This window comes from Rattus norvegicus, chromosome 6 (assembly GCF_021556685.1).
Source record: "Rattus norvegicus strain SHRSP/BbbUtx chromosome 6, alternate assembly SHRSP_T2T, whole genome shotgun sequence".
NCBI classification, from domain to species: Eukaryota; Metazoa; Chordata; class Mammalia; order Rodentia; family Muridae; genus Rattus; species Rattus norvegicus.
In genome coordinates this window covers 97659104-97672195 of record NC_141539.1, presented here as the reverse complement: position 1 = coordinate 97672195, position 13092 = coordinate 97659104, and the positions used below count along the sequence as shown (strand labels likewise).

General features: G+C 42.2%; 1 pseudogene across 1 annotated transcript; it reads right to left on the bottom strand.

The window, feature by feature from the left end:
• Positions 1 to 6149: 6149 nt before the first annotated feature.
• On the bottom strand, positions 6150 to 6428 carry Micos10l1 (mitochondrial contact site and cristae organizing system subunit 10 like 1; annotated as a pseudogene). The gene has a single exon (XR_015622454.1). The product of XR_015622454.1 is annotated as a mitochondrial contact site and cristae organizing system subunit 10 like 1 (transcript).
• Positions 6429 to 13092: the final 6664 nt, after the last annotated feature.

Here is a 13092-nt window from a genome sequence, read left to right as displayed (position 1 = left end):
TAAGAGCACTGACTGCTCTTCCAGAGGTCCTGAGTTCAAATCCCAGCAACCACATGGTGGCTCACAACCATCTGTAATGAGATCTGATGCCCTCTTCTGGTGTGTCTAAAGACAGCTACAGTGTACTTATATATAATAAATAAATAAATCTTAAAAAAAAAAAAAAAAGAGCCAGGGGTTGAAGACGGGTACTGTGAAGTGCAGCTTGCTGGACATGGCATGACAGCCTCCCCTGCAACCTTGCAGCAGATCTAGTTCTCTGCACAAGAGCAAGCTAACAAGATCAGCCAGTATTCCAGGGGCATATGGTGGGGTGTTTGGGGGGAATGGGAGGGGAATTGGAGGAAGATATGATCAAGATACATTGTATACATGCACAACATTGCTAAGGAATAAATGAAAGATTTGAAAACCACATCTAGGTGTTTGTGGCACAGTAATTTATAGTACATAATTTATTTATTTTTTTCTTTTTAAGATGTACACAGTAGTCTCTTTTAGTGCTGTTTATTTTTCTTGCATTGGAAAGTCAAACTTTTAACCGGACTTCAGTCTGTTGTGATGCTGTTACCACAGCGGGTGTAACAGGTGGCCTGCTGACTCCCATCCAGCTACAGTTTAATCTGCCTTCAGAGAAGCATAATGCTGGCCCTGCAGGGAAGTCAGTCAGGGTAGTAGAGCTAACAGCTGAAATTCTGTCTTCAGAAGTGAAAAACGTTTACCCCATGCGCCAGTGAGCGACACAGTCAGCACGACAGCTGCTGATGTCACAAGGAGAGGTTTATTGAGCTTATTTTTGACGTTGCCAAAGCAGAAAAACAGCCCCACTTAAGGGGACATTCCTTCCCATCGAGTTCTCTTTTTTTTTGTCAGGTCTCATCTGTCTTTCTGTCTCTCTCCTTCATTAACACATTTGAAGCCTTTCAAAGCTGTAATCCTGGAAACCAGAAAGCCAAAGATTCTCTTAAAGAACAACAACAGAAACAATTGTTTTATTTATTTATTTATTTATTTATTTATTTATTTATTTAAGCAGCTGAACAGCAGAGGAGAACACTATTTTGTGACACTGAAATTAAGAAACATTATCAAAAAATTCTATTTGTTTCCTTAGACCTTCAAGCCAACCAGTAGAGGGCAGTGCTGACTTGTTCTTTAACGCCCCCAATAGTAAATGCAAGTTTAGTAATGAAAGCTTTTTCTTGATGTAAATTGTTGGGCAATTAAGCAACCAGAGCTTCCAGGGACTAAGCCACTACCTAAAGAATATACATGGACTGACCCTGGACTCTGACCCCATAGGTAGCAATGAATATCCTAGTAAGAGCACCAGTGGAAGGGGAAGCCCTGGGTCCTGCTAAGACTGAACCCCCAGTGAACTAGTCTATGGGGGGAGGGCGGTAATGGGGGGAGGGTTGGGAGGGGAACACCCATAAGGAAGGGGAGGGGGGAGGGGGATGTTTGCCCGGAAACCGGGAAAGGGAATAACACTCGAAATGTATATAAGAAATACTCAAGTTAATAAAAAAAAAAAAAAAAAGCTAAAAAAAAAAAAAAAAGAAAGAAAAAAAAATTGTTGGGCAATCAACTAGATGGGAGAATCTCAAGGGCAACAAGTCATAGCAACGCACGATCGATGTAATCAGGTTGTCACAATTTACCTTTGAAACAAATTAAATACTAGTTCCACAGCCCAGACCAGAAGTCTGGACCTCCTTTTTAGTGTTTTTCGTCTTCCTCACTTAGCACTGTGGCCACCAGAAAATCCTTTGTGCTCTCGGAGCCTCTTCTTTCTCGCTAAGAAATGATGCATTTGGCGCAGATTAAGGTTAGCTACAAAAGAGAATGCTAACTAAAATAATGCTGTAAAAAGATCTCCTGGAGACGCTTAAGGGGACCATACCCAAAGCCCACTGACCATTCTCACTGCAGAGTTAACTACTCCAAATCCTTGGCGAGGCTTTCCAGAAAACAAACGGGGCCAGGGTATGAGCCATACAAGGAAATACACCGACCCTGGCCTTCCCGGACCCTCTACCTTTATCCAACTAAGAAGTTAGCTTTAAAGAGCAGTGTAAGATGTTTTTGATGTATACCATTGCTTTGGATGTCTGCACCGTTTGCTTTCTAGTGTGTTAGACGTCGGTAGGGCTCCTAGTTCTAGCTTCTTCCCCAAGTCAGGAGCGCTTTGGCTTTTACTGTTACACAGAACTGTTTCTATAAAGAACTTCATAGTCAGTGTAGCTGGCACTTGACACTTGTGGATTTCACAACTGTGGAGTCCATTAGCTGTGGATGGACAAAATTCTTTTTAAAAATTGTGCTAATATTGGGCATGCATTTTGGTCCCCGCCACACTTCATGGCATTACTCCCTAAGCAATGCAACATCATACCTATACACATAGCATTGACATTGTATGCATAGTATGTGAGATACTGGGCTGGATCTTCAGCTATTTACTGGGCATGGTGGCGAATGCTCGTAATTCACAACTTGGGAAGTGGAGGCAAGAAAACTGTAAGTTCAAAGCCAGCCTGGATTACATATGAATTTTGAGGTCAGCCCCGGGGGCCATATCTCAACATGAAAAGACAAAAGTTAAAGAACCTTGAGGAACTGAGAGAGAAGCCATTCACCATGTGCAAAGGATTGTTAATAAAATAATTAGCAGAGCCCTCCTTAGTCAGTGGGACCAGGATGGTAGCAGCTCACTTTGGAAAGACACTCGCTTTCTTTGCTTTCAATCACCCACAGTCAACTGAGATTGAAAATATTAAACAGATACTGAGCCGTGATGGCACACGTCTTTAATTGCAGCACTTGGGAGGCAGAGACCTGTAGATCTCTGTGAGTTTGAACCAGCCTATTCTACAGAGTGAGCTCTGATACATCAGGGATACACAATAAACCTTGTCTTGAAAAACAAAACAAGAAAGAAAATATTAAAAGGAAAGCATCACAAATAAGCAATTCATAATTTATTTTTATTTTATTTTATTTTTTTAACTTATTGAGATGGTGGGAATAAAAGCCCGGACTCTGTGCAAGCTAAGGAAATTCAATATGGCTGAGCTGCGTCCACAGTCTGGCACCAGTGCATACATTTCAAATTTCATATCACTCCGAATAGTATGATAAGATTCATGCTGTCCAGCTCCCCCTAGCCTGCAGCAGAGTCTGTCCCTTTGTCTAGTGTTTTCGTGGTGTATATGCTACCATGCCTTCTGCGTTCAGTCTGGGTTATGAGGTCAAGTGTCACAGTACTGCAGTACTTATGTTCAAGTCACCCACGTTACTGGTCGTGCATCTATTCTCAGTATTTAGGAAGCATGACGCAGAAGATTTCAAATTTATGACTGGTTCAGGCCACACAGCAGGACTCTATCTCAACGAAAGAAAGTAAAATCTAAGACTAAGAGCATAGCTTAGTGCTCAGTGCTAGAGCATTTGCTCCAGGTGCCATTCCAACATCACCACAAGCAATCCGTTGGTCAAGCAAGCGAAGAAGTGAAAACCTTATTTTGCTCAATAATGATGACAAAGCGCAAGATTAGTGGCACAGGAAATTAAGGTACAAAGGGAAGCCCTGGTGTGTTTCCTTTAAGTGACAACGTGGAGGTTTATCCTGTTTCTATGATGTGTAGAGTTCAGTACCGTCCACAGAGTTCACAATGAGTCTGGGAGTAGCTCTCCTACACTCAACCTGAGACTGCTCTGTTTTAAATGTTGAAACCAGACATCACTGTCCATGTAGAGGCATAGCTCTCACTTCAAAGAGAATAAGGCAGTTTACTGTGGAGCCCACTGTAAGTGACTGGGAAACAGAATCAGATTATCCTGAACACTGTGTTTCAATGTGGTAACAGTTTCACTGTTTTTATAGTAACAAAGAATGTTACAAATCAGGCTTCCCCCTCCCCTTCTCTTTATGTTGGCAGAAACATCAGATAGTCAGGTTACAACAAAGCAGGGACACCTCTGTTACAGGTCTACATTTCAAAAAGGCTAGTCATCAGACCTGGCAGTCAGGAAGATGTTAGGTCAAACATTGAGGAGGGAAATAAATGGTTGCTATGGAGACAAGAACAACAATAGAAAATTTGGTTCCCAACCTGTAACATAGCAGCTTTCTACAATTACTGAAATTTTAGTTAGCCAATCAGCCTTATAGAACATTTAAAATAGCCATGTCCTTGTTACTGGGAATGTCACTCCCCAGTTGCTCCTACAGGCCAGCACCACAGTCTGTGCACACATATAACAAAAATCACCTTATGTCCCACAGTGCCAGGAAGGCTCGGGTCTAGAGTCTGACATAGATAAATAGGCAGGAAGTAGTTTTCAGGAGAGATAAATAGTTGGTAAATCCATAAAAGAAGAAATCTCTGGGACATTTGTAACATATCCGTCATCGTGATATGAATTTTATTTTTCCCCCCTCTCCATTTGTCATAACATTTACAGATGACATATAATGCCTAAAGTTAGAATAATTAGTAATGCAGCATGGTCGGAAGAAGTGAAGGCGATAGATGAGGGAGACACGTTTTAATCAGCCAGCATATTTTTAACTAAGTTGACTCTGTTTCCCAAAGTGATTAGAGTTACTTGTACTCCATGGAATGCTTTGTTTGATAATTGGGGCATTTGAAATTGCTCTCTCGGCTGGAGAGATGGCTCAGTGGTTAAGAACACAGACTGTTCCAGAGGTCCTGAGTTCAATTCCCAGCAACCACGTGGTGGCTCATAACCATCTGTAATGAGATCTGATACCCTCTTCTGGTGTGTCTGAAGAGAGCTACACACATATATACATAAAATAAATAAATAAATAAATAAATAAATAAATAAATAAATCTTTAAAAAGAAAAAAAGAAATTACTCTCTTTAGTTAGTTTGGAAAGATAAACAGACAGCCGCAATACAGAAGAAATTAAATAATGACATAGCGATTCATTAAATTTTCTTTTAACAGAGTTGACCTTTGCCAAGTATCAAATATTATTAGTGGTAGGGCTAGAAATAAGAGGTGTAAGAATTAAACTCCCATAATTTTGTAGGCACAACCAAGTCTTATTTCTCATTTTATAGTAAGAAAGGGACACGGAACACCAAAAGAAGTTACTAGTAAATACTATCCGCTTACTTTGCATTGGCAAAATATGATTATTATTTTATTTTTAAAAAATGCTAGCGGACGGGAGCATAGGATATCTTAAATACTCACTTAATCAAGAAACACTCTCTCGTGTTCCAATTGTCCATGGATGTTACTGTAGCTGGATGCTCATTGGGCTTGTAAGTTTAGGTGTTTTGCTGCTATCATTTGTTCAGAAGTTAACTCAAAATTTTGGGTGGTTCTAATAAGAATCAGGGGAATTAAAGACACTTTAAAGGAGTCAGAAGTCTCAGTATGCTGTAGTATTTTTTGTTCTATAGCTCTTCACTTGTTATATTGGAACACTTTTCATATCAAGAAAAACATGGTGATCTAATAGGTAAGCCCCAGTAACATTGTTTCCTTTCTATTAGTAGGAAGAAATGTACTTGTTTTAGGATGTAGAAGTTTGGATTTAAAATCGGTGTGCCCCCAGACCAACCCCAACACCTTCCCTGAGCTGGCACTGGAGTTCCTTTTAGAAGATTTAACATTAAGTCACTATCTGTTTAAAAACTGGATTTTTAAAAATCCAAATATTCTCTAGCAATGGAAAAAGTCTTTTACATGGTAGTGAAAATATGTTACTTTTCTTAAACACGAAGAACTGAGTTAAGTAAGTGAGAGATCTGGAAAGCAAATTGTCACATTAGGAACACAATGGCATTTTCCTTCTTAGAGTCTCTGAAGCCAAGATTGGGGTTGGTTTTTTTTCTTTCTTTTTTTTTGGGGGGGGGGCTTCCTGTTTTTCATTTATTTAAGACCTCCTTACAATTTCCAAAGAGATGATACAAAAGCAACAGACTTGGTTTCAAATACATAAACACTTTTCATATCAAGAAAAACATGGTGATCTAATTGGTAAGCCCCAGTAACATTGCTGGAGTTGAAAGCGTTGCTGATGGCACTGTCACAGGACGTCAGCGCACTCCAGGGCACTGCCAGTATTCCTGAGGAATAAACGCGGCTTCTCTTTCCTCCCGCTGGGATGTTCTCAGCATAAGTCACTGCTCTTTGACATATTTTCCATGTAGAAGATATGGAGCCTGAAAGTCATGCTGACAGTTGGAGTAGGCCATCCCCAGTCCCACGCCAGAAGCAAAGGCTAATGGCCACATTCTTCTCTTAAAGAAGGTGAGGGAGAAAACAATTCCTAATCCAAAACCAGTACCTAGCTTCACTACCGCGTCGGCCATACATCGGACCCACTTTCTGCCCGGCTCGGACTCCGACATGTTCCCTACCGGCAGCTCCAGCGCTCCTCACCGCCGGCCCCCGCGCTCCGACTGATGGTCTGGGGTTGTTTTTATAACTAGCAAATAGCAAATATACCAAATAAAATTCCAAATATCTTTAATGATTTTCAAAATCTCTAAGCTATAAAATGTTTTAAGAAATATAAAAGTGGGAGTTGGTGGGAATGTGCTCAGAGAGGTTTGAGTTCAGGTATCTGGGGAGGACTCACTTGCTGCTGACTAGAAGACCAATGTTACCCAGCTTCCTTGAAGTTCACATGGGTGAGTCTTCGGGAGAAGCTGGCACCATCTTAAGATGAGGAATGGAAGTCCAAGAGTTTACCTCTTGAAGCTTTACAGATCAGGAAGTAGTTAGAAATAACTGCTAGGGTTCTTTCCCTGCCAGGAGAAGGGAGTTTCAAGTGGGGTGTGTTTCCTCTGTGAATGAACATCTGACTTTAGCTCCTATTTCTATAGTTCTTGCTTTCCTCAGAGCCCTCTGTGTTCTTTCCTCAGAACTAATTTGGAACCTTAGATTTAAAGTTCATCAAGAGTGTGTGTGTCTCCCTTTAACAGAGATGCTCATAGATTTTTGATTTAATTTTTACCCAGCATTTGTTTTTCCGAAAGGGAGAGCTCTTAGTAAGAAGAACTAGGCTGACTAAGTTGAAAGCTTTAGCCAGTTTTGACAAATGTAGCTTTGTTTAATTAACCACCAATCTAGAGGACTTGGGGATCAGTGACTCAAAGAAAGTTTTGTATAATAGGCCAAATGTTACAGATAGGTTTATGTCTTTGTCCACAAGAAGTTTCATGATTATTACGTAACTTAGCATTTATTTATTTATTTAGCACGCGTGGGACGGTACACATGTATGACACACACGGAGGTTAGAGGACAACTTGTCAGAGACGGCCTCCCCTTTGGCCACATGGGGGTCTCTGGAATCTGCTGGTATCATCAGACTTTGAGAGAAGCCTGGTGTCAAAGTAATGGCTAGCCTGTGAGTGGGGGCTTTACCCCAGTCATCACACATACAAGCCTAGCATTCGAACACAATCTAATCCGTTTTAAATGGTTCCTTCTGTGAAAAGATAGACCAAAAAGTTTTGGTTTTTCAAAGTCAGTTTTGTGATAGTATTATTCAGGGATCTTTTCTACCTCAGGATGTTAAATTTTAATATTACTGGGTTTGTGGGCTTTAAGTATAGATGCTTTAGTCATAGCCATGATGTCATCTTTAGATTTTAGCTTTTTATGTCTTTTTATGACGCACTGCAGTGTGTGTATGTCACACATTAGTATGTGTCATAAAGTCCTTTGAAGTTTGGTCCTTTTCTGCTTTTCTTTGGAACAATCTTTTACCTTAGGACACAGTTTCAAATCTTTTCATTACTTTTATTTACTGTATGTATGTGATTATGCACGTGTATGTGTCTGTACATGTGCACACATGTCACGGCACGTGTGTGGAGGTCATAAGTCACCTTGTTTTTCTCCTTCCTTCTGGAGGATTCTGGGGATCAGGCCTGGTAGCAAACATCTTTACTGAGCTATCTTGCTGGCCCGTCTTTAGAGCAAAGTCTCATTTTACAAGATCCTTTGTCATCTGAAAGCATAACCTTTGTTTATAAGCTTCTCAAAAAAGACATTTTATATCTATAATTTAGCTCTTTACTTTTAACTTTGTTTTTAAAGAAGACATATCTCTTGTTTTAATAAAATAATTATGTTCCGGGGTTGGGGATTTAGCTCAGTGGTAGAGCGCTTGCCTAGGAAGCGCAAGGCCCTGGGTTCGGTCCCCAGCTCCGAAAAAAAAGAACCAAAAAAAAAAAAAAAAAAATTATGTTCCAAACGAAAATCCAAGGAAGCCAAACGTGAAGCACAGAGAACATGTGTATCACAATGAATCTCCAACAGTTACAAATGCAGGTAAAAAAGCCATTAATAGTACCATCTTTTCTTAATAAACTTAATTTAAATATCTGTTAAAGGGCTCAAGCCTTGTTTCATTAGGCACTTTGAAACTCTTTGAACTTAAGAAGTATTTATTAATTCTATATATGAGCGTTTAGCCCGCCTGTGTGTATGCACGTCATGTGTGTGCTTGGTGCTCACATAGGTCAGGAGGAAGGCATGGAATCCTCTGAACTTGGAGCTATGGTTGTGAATCTCAGTGTGAGGTCTGGGGATTGAACCTGGATCCTCTGCAAGAGCAACAAGCACTTTTAAGTTCTGAGCCCCAGAAACTGCCTTCTAAAGGAGGTCAGAGTTCGACATTGAGTATCTTCTTTATATACTAAGGCGCAAGCTCCCATGGGAGATAAGACATTGTAAACCAAAGAATTTAAGATTACAAAGACATACTATGGCCTTGATAGACTGCCTCACCCATAAAAGCAGGATTCCTACAAGGTCACAGATAATCTTGCTTGACCTTGCTTGTTATCTGTAGAGATAGCAGGTTTCTTCGCAGGGCAACTTCCTGAAGGGAGGCCCTGCCTGAGGGAAATTTAGCTTGGTGCAGCACTCATTCCTACCTATTAGGGGTGGCGGCTCTCCTCTTTCTCTGGTGGACTTTCTGTGGGAGAAGATCTTCACTATGGCTGTGGGCACCCATAAACACAGTCCCCTCTGCTGAAAGGTTGGATTCCAGTCCCCCAACCCCGCTTTTTTTGCCTCTTGTTCCTTTTAAGCTGTCAGAGACATCTAAAGGCCCCGCCCATAAGAATTTATCAAAATAGGCCGGCCAGTCACCTGACCAGGGAGACACCCTTCAAAAAGCTGTAACACTAAGAACTGAGATACACAGAGACTTGGTAAGATTGGAGGAGGAAGTTTTCCTTTAATGAGATATGATACACTTATATCTCATAAGACCTCGCCTTCATACCACTAAGCCTAAGCAACAAAGAAAGTGGGGCCTTTCCCTTTTCTTCCTGCTGGCTTCTTTCTCTGGTACTGGCTAAAATCCTAAGCCTGCTTGCCAACTCTGCATTCGCTATCTGAAAACACCCCTACTGTCTCCCTGCCCCCATGCAGCTGACAACACACTTCATTACTCAAGTCTGCCTGCTTCCCTGATCTCTCATTCTGGACTTTCCTCCTTGTCTTACCCAGCTTCCAACTTCCCTCAACTCGCCTGCCCTGCTGTTTTTCTCTCAAAGCCCAGTAGAATGTCCTCCACTTCCCTTCTGAGTTCATTTAAAAACCCCTTTACACACCAGACCCCATGTTTCTTTCAACTAGAAAGGCAATGGAAGACCATTGCAGGAATCACCAACCGTGGCAGATGAGGCAGGGTCTAACTGTAAGGAAGGGTTCATGATTTGCCAAAGAATGATGCCTCAGACTAAAATAGTATGAAAACGTAAAGAGTGTTTTATTCTGCAGAAGTCCAGCATGCTAGGGTCTCCCATTACCCAGATAGAGAGACACTCAAGTGAGCCCAAAGGCCGAATTTAAAGCACACTAGTGGAATTCTGGGAAGGGGTAGGTGACCTCTATTTTAATCTCTGTCTCTAAGGACATTCCAGAACCATTTTGGGGAAGGGGGGGGGGTGTCTGGAAACTGTTGCTGGGGAAGTCTGGAAACTGCTGCTAACCCATTGTCCTTACCTCAGGCCAGGTGATGGGTCAGCTTCTGAGGCCTGGGCTTGCCAGGACTTGCTCAGTTATTTAACAGAGATCCCGAACTGCTATTTCGAAGCCTGTTGTAGCAAATGCTATGTTTATAACACCACACAAGGCAGAGAGGAAGGGGAAGACTCTTCATGTTCCTTGGTTATCTTAATGTGCATGAATTTTGCCTGCAGTGTCTGTGCACCATATGTGTGCAATGTTTTCTGAAGCCAGAAGAGGGCATCAGATCCTCTGGAACCGGAGTCACAGACAGGTCTAAATAGCCCTGTAGGTGCTAGGATTTGAACCTGGGTTTATTTAGAAGAGCATCCAGTGCTCTTACCTGCTGAGCTGTCTCTTTAGCCCCCCCCCCCCCTTAAATTTCTTAACTGTAAGTTTCTACAGCACTAACAATCTTTAAACTCTACTTACACTAATACCAACAAAGCTCTTCTATTACCTGTACCGCCTTTATTTTTTCCTTTATTTTTTTCCCTGCTGCTCTGACACTATCCCTAGTTTTATTCACTTTATTTTTCTTTCTGTTTCTCCCCTTAATAACAAATATCTTAGTAAATGCCATACTATTCCTCCTTTCTTTATTCCTCCAATGTCATCAGAGTTAAAGAGATGATTATTTTTATTTGACTAATACTTTTAACTGACTATTACCGTATTTATAATGAGGAACTGTATTAAAGGGTGGCAGCCAGTGTTAGGAAGGTTGAGAAGCACTGAACTAGAGCAAAGCGAGAGAGTGCCAGAGAGAGCATCAGAGTGGTGGGGTATGAGATAGTGCAGTGCCCAGGGGCATGAGAATTCTAAGGAGGACTAGTAGCTCTGGGGAGGGGGAAGGGCTCCTTTTGCGGATAGAAAACCTGTTTCACAAGTTCCTGAGGAAAACTCATTTTAACCACCAGAAATCCTTCCATAGTCCAGCTTGAGTCATTTCTAAACCCATGGAGGGCCTGAGACCTTAACTAGAGGTGCTGTGTGGCACCTCTAGTCAGAATGGATCAAAGCGGAGGTCTCTATGATACAGGTTTGCCTGTGGTGATGAAAAGGAATGCTGCTCATAGACTCAAACATCTGAATGCTTGGTCATTATGTAGTGGTACTACTTGAGAGGGATTTGGAGGTGTGGCTGTGTTGGAGGAAGTGTGTCACTAGGGTGGGCTTTGAAGTCTTTAAATGATCAAGTTGGACCCAGTATCTTTCTCTTCTTGCTGCCTACAGGATCCTGATGTAGAATTCTCAGCTCCTCTCCAACAGCATGCCTGCCTGCATGCCACCATGCTGACAATAGATTAAACCTCTGAAACTGTAAGCCAGCCCCAGTTAAATGCTTTCCTTTATGAGAGTTGTCGTGGCCATGCTGTCTCTTCACAACAATAGAACACTGACTTAAGACACCTGGTTCGAAGGAATTTCAGAGTCCTACGACACCCAGTTCTGATCCTCAGGGCAGTCCCACAGCAGTCTTCCTGTCTAACTCCATTCTCTCTTTTTCCCTACTCAAGTTAGAGGCCTACAGGGAGCCAAGAGAAGGGGTTGGGGGAGGAGGACTCCCTCCCCAGCCTAGGGACAGGTCTTACTTTCTTTTTCAGTGGGAAGAAAGGAAGGAAAGTCTTAGCTCTGGCTGGAGGTAACTTACTCACCCTAATTACCCAGGACTCTGAGGACATCCATCAGGGACAGTTTGGAAGGGTGGAGAAGGATTTGTTGGGATCATTTTTGGGAACAGCAGAACAGGTTCTGAGCTATAAATAAGCTTAAGGAGGTGTCTAGCCCTTTTTAGATCCCTGATTGTGTAATGAGGTTTTCCCAGGAACTTGATGTTTACTGCCAATTCTGTGGCCACAAGGACCTTTCCACTCCTCATCCTCTTAGGTTTGTGGCCTGTGCAGATGAGGGCAGGAAAAGCTTAGGAGGAGGGCACATGGGTTCTATTTTGAGTTTTTTGAAATGAATATTATAAACTAGTAGGGCCTCAAGGTGAGGACAGATCTGGCCGCTCAGCCCGGGACACACCAGAGTAGATGACAGACAAAGGAGAGATCACTAGGGCATATAACAGGTAAAAGGGCAAGAGACAAGGGCTACATCAGTCCTAGGCACTCCCACATTCAAAGTTGAGGAAAAGGAGGAGTCAGTGATGGAGGCTGGACAGGAGCCAGAAGAAACACCTTGACCGTGAAGGCAAGTGGGCTGACCCCTGCCTGACTAGTGAGTGTGTCAAGGAGAGATCTCTGCTGACAGGTCAAGAGTGCTTCCTACGGTTCAGGAAAGCATCTGACTGACAGAGCTTGAGAGAAAGTAAAGGGGGCCAAGTGGGCAGACAGTGCATACAGACAAGGTTTGAAATTTGCTCTAAGGGGAACAGTGAAAACCGAAGCCATAGCCAGAAGGGAAATTGCGATAAAGAAGTATCATTTCTTCCCGAAGATGGATCAGATGATATATACACACTTTAATGTGCAAACATCTCCTCTATGGTAGAGAAAAGAGACACAAATGGATAAGAGCACAACTGAACCACGTTACAATAATAAAGTCGCAGCCATGACGTCCATAAAATGAAGTTAAAAGGCACCGTAGGTGCCATGTAGTTGTCTTGGTTGCACGTGATGAAAATTCTATCCAATCCAACTAAACTTGAGCAAAGACGCAGAAATCCTCCCCACCCTCCAAAATAATTTACTTCGTAGACACAAACCCAGTTCCCCCTTTAAAGGGAATAAGCAATAGTTTATTCTGGGACCAAATGTGAGTGGCCATTACCCTGTGAACATGGACTCAGGTTGTCCCAGTTAACATGTTCTTATGTGGTTAATGGTCTCATGAAGGTTTTATAGCACCGCAACAAAGTTATAAGCCAGGGCATTTCCAACTGTGCTAGTGGGAACATTAGGTGGGTGAGTCATGGTAAGGCAGGAAAAATCTCTCTCAGGTGCTGTCTTCACTGGGCTTCCTGTTGCCGTGGAGAGACAGCATGACCAGCAGTTCTTACAAAGGAAAACTAATTGGAGGTGGCTTACAGATCAAAGGTTTAGTCCGGTATCATGGCGGGAAGC